This window comes from Rhinichthys klamathensis, unplaced genomic scaffold, assembly GCF_029890125.1.
Source record: "Rhinichthys klamathensis goyatoka isolate OS25496 unplaced genomic scaffold, OSU_Roscu_1.1 h1tg000077l_1, whole genome shotgun sequence".
Lineage (NCBI taxonomy): Eukaryota > Metazoa > Chordata > Actinopteri > Cypriniformes > Leuciscidae > Rhinichthys > Rhinichthys klamathensis.
In genome coordinates this window covers 41,194-48,998 of record NW_026606619.1, presented here as the reverse complement: position 1 = coordinate 48,998, position 7,805 = coordinate 41,194, and positions in this window count along the sequence as shown.

Sequence of the window (7,805 nt, the reverse complement as noted above, 5' to 3'; positions counted from 1 at the left end):
CCTACCCAAAGATTCACAGCCCTAGTATTATATCTATTTTTTATGTGTTGAACATCAACTAAATTTTTACCCTTAAATGGGTTTGCTAGTTTTTTGTATTTCCTAATTCGGGGAACAGCTCTATATGATGATATCTAGGTGATAAAGGTCTCTATGTGATGGGATTTATCTGACCTCAGTGACATGAGACAGCTGGCAGACGGTCGGTTTAGCCAGTCTGTCTGCTTCCTGAACTGAGCCCCAATTCGTCATGTTTGAGCTCTAGGACTATGTGCCATATTATTAGAGAGAAGAGCAGCACCATCCCAGGAGGAGCAGAGCCCACCATCTCTTTTCAACAGGTCAGGTCTGTAAATAGAAATTCAAAACAGAAAGCTATACAGAGCTTACAGACGCAAGCACAACAAATTTGTTGTTAATAAAGAGACTCTGAACAGACGCACGTAATTCACACACTCATCTCTCTCTCAATAATTCATTCAAACAAATCCCATCATTCATTTAAATACATGTAATCTTACACACTACTTTAAATCTGTGTCTGATTCAAAGCAGGCCGAATGAGATTTAATGACGAACGGACGAAAATAACAGATTTTTATCCCTCTGCTCAAATACTGCACTGCATACATCAATTACAGCTTTAAGTCAATGCTGTCAAATGGCCATGGTCTATGCTGGGTAATCCACGGCTAATGGTGGATTACCCATTCAAACTATTTGAATGCAATCAAATCACTTCGCGCAGGGTGGTTATTTGCCTCCACGTTGTGCATTAAAATAGTTTAATGCACAGCTAGCCGCGGATTATTCTTTACTTAACACATTTAACGCAGCCACCTGGCTCCAAACCTGCATACATGTAGGTAATTTTTTCATACAGTTGATTGGTGGCAAACATGATGCAGGACAAAATTGAAGATATTTGGGTATCATGTAAGTTCTGTTAAGTTCCTGTAAAGCCTGCCTGAGTTCATAGTTTGTTGAGTTGGGTACAAGTACGTTTTGTATTATATACAATTAAAGGACAACTCTGGCGCAAAATTAACCTTTGGTCTAATAACACATTGGTACCTAGTCGACCGTTCTCTGAGATTTGTTTTCATGATAATCGAATGTAAAGAGTTGTATCTCTAAAAACTGTTTAGCGTATAACGCTAGTATATAGGGCATAGAGTAATGAAAAATAAAAATCGCTAGTTAATCCCACTAACAAGGCTCAAAATAGCCCCACACTAACACGGTAGGATAATGAGGGTCCCTACATGCAAACCGAAGCATTGAGAACTTTGTAAGTGTACAGACAGTTTAATAAGAAGATATTTTATAAAGACAGTCCACTTCGTGTATACAGGCAGGAGCCATCTTTGGAAAACAGTCTCGACAAGTCAAACCACGAACGCCGTTCATACAGTTCAGCTCACTTGGCACGGCGTTCGTGGTTCGACTTGTCAAGACTGTTTTCCAAAGATGGCTCCAAATGTAAACTTTAATCTTTAATATTTGGTCTCTTCTGTACGATAGAGATGCAACCGCTGCTGTAATTTCTTGAACAATAGCATGTGCACATCAAAACATGCAAACTCAGTGCAAGGGTTAAACTTGTATTTTGAAATCGCGATGAACAACAATTCTCATATATTTCAGTAAGATATTTATGTTGGATTTACAAATGAGTTGCATTACGAATCTTGTGAAATGGCTCACACTGCATGCATACGAACGTTATAAGCTACACAAACTCACAGTTAGCTACTGCTCTATCAGGATGCTCTATCAGGATTACCCTTTAGGGTCTGCATGAAACAAGCACACAATTTTGGCTGTATACCTCTTTTTTTTGCCAGCTCATCTCAGGTCAAACACAGAACATATGAAGCTATGTTGTGCAGAGAGAAAGACTTCGGCCATGAAAGAGTTTTCTCAGAGCTATTAGCAGACCTGAACGACCTTGAGGAAAATGGAATAACTTTGTCAGATCAATCTGTTATGAAAGACACTCTTTTTTTTTTTTTTTTTTTTTTTACTTTTTTTTTTTTTTTTTTTTCACTCTTATTTTTATTGTTTTAGGCAGGTCAAAGACAAAGCATAGTGATCTCAATTTTGAGTATGGTTACATAATGCAAAAATAAAATAAAAATGAACAAATAAACATAAGACAGCAACCAGATGTCATGATATATAAAAAAAAAAATATATATATATATATAATAAAGAAAAAACTTCAGATTACACAGTTTCTAATGCAAATCTATATGCTATCCATTTGCTCCATTTTTCTTTAAATTCAGCTTCTTTCAGTCTTAGAATAAAGGTCATTCTTTCCATGGTGAATATTTCCTGCACAATGTCCATCCACTGAGTATGGCTGGGTGGCTCAGGTTTGAGCCAACTTCTTGTTATCGCTTTCCTCCCTGCCGACAATAATATCTTAACCAGATATCGATCATCTTTCTTTACATTGGACAAAAGACCCATATACATTGTTGTAAAAGTTAATGGTACAGAGTACTCCAGTACTTTGCAGAAAATAAGGTGGACAGAAGTCCAGAAAGGTTTTATCTCAAGACAGTCCCAGAAAACATGTGTGTGGGTAGCATCCACAGAGCCACATTGCCTCCAACATACTTGTTGGGTGGACAGTTGTTTACCTTTAATAGATGGCGTGATAAAGAATCGAATGAAATTTTTCCAATTGAATTCTCTCCATTTTTGTGAATTTGTAGATGTCTGTGACAACTCACAGATTTTATACCATTCTTCATTTGAGATCGTGACAGCTGCTTCTCTTTCCCACTTTTCTTTGACATACAGGGTTGTGTTTTTTTGACAGGACATTAAGCTAGTGTATAGCTTTGAAGTAATTTTGTGTGTTTTCTGTTGGTATGCACCACACAGAGTCTCTAAAACTGCATTAGGTTCGTTTCTGTCCTTAATTTCTTTATTATAGTATTCTCTTAGTTGCAGGTATCGGAAGAAGTCTCGATTATCTAGACTAAATTTGTCTTTCAGATATTGAAAACTTCTTATTTCCCCATTATTAATTAAATTACAAAAAGCTGTAACCCCTCTATTGGTCCAAAATTTGAAATTTGAGTCATGCATTCCTGGTTTAAAGTCTTTGTCATGAGCTACCCATCTTAATATTTTTCTTTCTTTATTCAATTTTAATTGTCTTGCTACACTATACCAAATTTCCATTGTGAGTTGTGCAATTGGGCCAAGTATTTCTATTACATCAGTTGGGATATGGTCCTCTCCCACGAGTGTCTGAACATTGTACCCAGGGATGCATGTCTCAATCTCTTTCCATTTGGCACAGTAACTAGGGTCACACCAGCAACACAGGTAACGCAATTGAGCTGCATAGAAATACATTTTTAAATTTGGAAGGGCCATGCCCCCCTTATCCTTCTGCAGCTGTAATGTTGAATACCTAACTCTGGGCCTCTTCCCATCCCATATAAACTTCGATAACAGCTTATCCCACTCTGTGAATTGTTTTGACGGAATATTTACCGGGAGGGATTGAAATAAGTAAAGTAGCCTAGGGAGGATGTTCATTTTTACCACTTTTATTCTATCACTTAAGCCGAGTGGATAAGTAGACCATCTCTGGATGTCTGTTCTAATACTTTCGTTTATTGGGTTGTAATTAAAATTATATAGTAGTGAAGAATCTTTGGATAGAAATACTCCGAGGTATTTAATTTTGTTGGTGCTCCATTTTATATCATATGTGCGTGCAGTTTCATTTGAGGGTGAATGATTAAACAATAGTATTTGGGTTTTGGAAATGTTCAACTTGTATCCAGCATATTCATTATACTTTCCCAAAAGATCCATCAGTATGGGAAGTGATATGTTAATATCTTCTAGAAATAACAATATATCGTCCGCAAATAATCCGATCCTTTGTTCTCTTTCGTTGATCATAATCCCCTTTAAATCCTCTTTCTCCCGAATCGCTTGAGCGAGTGGCTCAATGTATAAAGCAAAAAGGGTGGGGCTTAATCCGCAGCCCTGCCTACATCCTCTACTAAGTTCAAACCGGTCTGTCAGAGATCCATTCACTTTTATTCTTGCGGTTGGCTTATCATAAATTGCTCTAATACATTGAACAGAGTCATTAGTAAGGCCAAATTTCTCCAACGTTAGATATAGGAAATCCCAATTTACTCGATCGAAGGCCTTTTCTGCATCGAGGCTGATCAAGGCCGCTTTAAGCTTTTTGCTGGAGATATTGTGAATCACATGTAGACTTCTTCTGATATTATCTTGCGTTTGCCTACCAATTATAAAGCCAGTCTGATCCTCATCAATTATATCAGAAATAAAGGTTTCAAATCGTCTAGAAATGATGGATGTATATAGCTTATAGTCCACATTTAAAATTGATATTGGTCTATAATTGGCACAATTATCTCTATCTTTATTTTCTTTGGGGATCAGCGTAATAATTGCTTCCTTCCATGATGGAGGGGTCTTGCCTTCTTTATGGATATAGTTTAAAGCTCTAAGAAGAAGCGGCTTCAATTCTACCTTAAAAGTCCTATACCACTCGCCGGGGAAACCATCACTACCTGGGGCTTTATTTGCCTTTAGTCTATTTATTGCTTTATCCAGTTCTTTTGATGTGATTTCTGCTAATATTCTTTTATTTTGTATTTCTCCTATACAGGGAAGGTCTAATTTGTCTAGGAATGCTCTAATCGACTCTTTGTTAGAAGCGCCCTCTAGTGAATATAATTTGCTGTAGTACTGATAAAAAGTGTTTTCTATTTCTTTTGGCTCAGTTCGAAGCTTTTGCGAGATAGGGTCTTTAATTTTCAAAATTGTTGAGTCCGCTTGTTGTTTGCGTAGTTTTCTAGCGAGAAACTTTGTTGATTTTGGGCCTAGTTCATAATATGCTTGTTTTGTAAATCTAGCTTTTTTCTCTACTTCATCATCTAAATAATTTTCAAGTTGCATTTTCAATTTTTGAATTTCTTTTTGAGTGTCTTGATCTTTTTTCAAAATGAATTTTTCCTCTTTATCTTTTAAATCTTTAATTAATCTTTTATATGCTTCAATCCTAGTTTTCTTAATGTTTGTTACCTTGGCTATTAGTTTTCCTCGTAAGACAGCTTTTAGCGAGTCCCATATTATTGATGGATCCACCTCCCCATTGTCATTTTCTTCTATAAATGTTTTGATGTCCTGTTTGACAGATCCAACTACTGATTGGTTGTTAAGGAGGCCCACATTTAATCGCCATACAGTATTTTTGGGGTTATTCTCCAAGTTAAGAGTTAAATATATTGCGCTGTGGTCTGAAACATCAGTGACTCCGATCTTGCATTCGGTTACCCTGTAGAAATCTTCCTGTCTCATTATAAAATAGTCTATTCTTGAATGAACCAAGTGAGGCACTGAGTAATGTGTATAGTCCCTCATAGTTGGGTGGAGCTTCCTCCACACATCCACCATGCCAGTTTCCTCCAACAAAATATTTAGTAATTTTGTAAGATTTCTTTTACTCCTATTTTTACTTGTGGTATCTAGTTTCAAATTTAAGACTGAATTCCAATCCCCTCCACATACACAGATCCCTTCCGCTTCTGCTGTGAGTGTATCAAAGAATTCTTTATAAAATGTTGTTTCGCATTCCGGTGGTGCATAGATGTTAACCAATGTCATAAGATTATTATTGATTTTACCCTTTACTAGAATATATCGACCCTCCTTATCCTTTATTTCTTTAAAAATATCAAGCTTTATTTTTTTGGTTACAAGTATTGCAACTCCCCTCCTATGACTTTGTGAATATGAGCTATAAAATATATTGTAACCAAATTTAATAAGTTTTTCATGCTCCGAAGCTCCTAAATGTGTTTCCTGTAGCAAGATGATGTGCATATCGTCTTTCCTTATCTTATTCATCACCCTTGCCCGCTTTACTGGGTTACCTAATCCATTGACATTCAATGACATTAATTTAAGCTTCTGACTGTGCATCATAAATGCGAGGTGGTTCAGATTGGTTGCTTGTCTTATAACCATGAACTTTGAACATGAACTTTGTAAATAAAAATAAAAACAAAACTGAACTTAAAGCAACAGAACAAATAACGTTAAACTGAAAAAAGGCTTCCAAGGCAGGGTATTTGCAATTCCCCCATTTCGCCAAAATAAGGTAAGGGGGAAAGCCTCCCTCTAAGAGAGGACCCCCTCCCAGAACCAGCGTATAAAACAACAAGAGCTTTTCCACTAATTCTACCTTAGGCGTTTTAGCTCGTTCAAATCAGACTATTTGAATCATAAAAAAGAGTGACAATATTAGTGTTTACATCATTGACAGTCTGTGACAAAAAGCAACTGAACACACAGCTCTTTGGAACATAGCTAGTACCTATTTCCCTCAGGTCTCCACGTCTTTGTCTTCTCGGATCAAGTAGTGAACTTCCGTTGGAATTCCTGTAGCCGTTCCCGTGCTCTCTTGGCTGTCTCCTTCTCTCCGCGCCGGGGCATGCGTTGCCATGGCGATGTTTGGTCCAGTCTTCGGGTCGCTGGTGTGCCAGTTCCGCTGGTATTATCCACACCGAGGTGGCCCTCAACTAGAAGACCTCGGCGATGCAGATCTCTTTCGGCTTCCTCAGCGCTGTTGTAGGTCTGTTGGCCACTCTCCCAATGGATACGCAATCGGGTGTATGGTGTCTGGAAGCGTATGCCGTTCTCTTTCAAAACAAGCTTAATCTTTTTGTAAGCTTTGCGTTGCTGGATCACGTCTGTTGTGTAGTCGTGGTCAAAAGAGAGAAATTTATCCCCAAGCTGAATCTTCTTTTTCCAGGCGTTTCTGAGAACCGCTTCTTTGACTCTATACTGAAGAAAGTTAACAACTATTGATCTCGGGGGGGTGTCGGGGGTCGGTTTCGGGCCAAGTGAGCGGTGTGCGCGTTGTATTTGGGCATCAGTCCCTTCTTCAATAAGTTTTTCGCTCACCAACAGCTTCTCCACAAATTGAATCACAGAGGGACCTTCCATTTCCTCGCGTACCCCGTATATTCTGAGGTTGTTTCGCCTCCCCCTTGACTCCAAATCGTCAACTTTTCCCCGCAATGCCCTTTGCTCTTTTAGTGACTCTTGGAGCACTTCATTTGCCACTGCCGACCAACTTTCCAATTCCTCAATTCGCGCCGCCGCCTCCTCGAGTTTATTGTCATGTTCTTGTAAGGATAGCGTCGTAGAAGCTAACTGTTGGTTAATCTGTTGTCTGAATTCTGACAGTTCCTCTTTCACTTCTCTCTTTACTTCTTCTTTAAACGATGTTAGATCGGCATTTAGCTGAGTTCGAAGGTTGCTTATTTGATCGCTTATATCTTTCAAACTTGGTTGAGAAGTCGAGACACTGCTGTGTGCGTTTATGCTAGCATTGTTAGCATCTGGTGTATTCGGTTCACCTCCTTTGCGTCCCTCTTGTTCCGCTTTTCCAGTCATCTTTTGGTTTCTTGTTTTAGTACCCCCGCTCATATTCCGAGTCTTTTACCTAAACTTAGATAATATTAGCTGAATTCAAGGGGTTTTAATCGTCTGACTTTACGGAGCTATCGTTTCACACGTCCACCTCGTTCCGTCGCATACCGGAAGCCGAAAGACACTCTTTACTGCAATGGTGCATTCATAGTGACCCAAATTTATGTGCTCTGCTTAGCACTGATGGAAAGTATGGAACAACAGGTCGAATTCACCGATGCAAGGGAAGAGACCATGCGAAGGCACAGGCGAAGCTGCGCTCGTAGGCTAGCCTGGGTCCAATATCAGACATG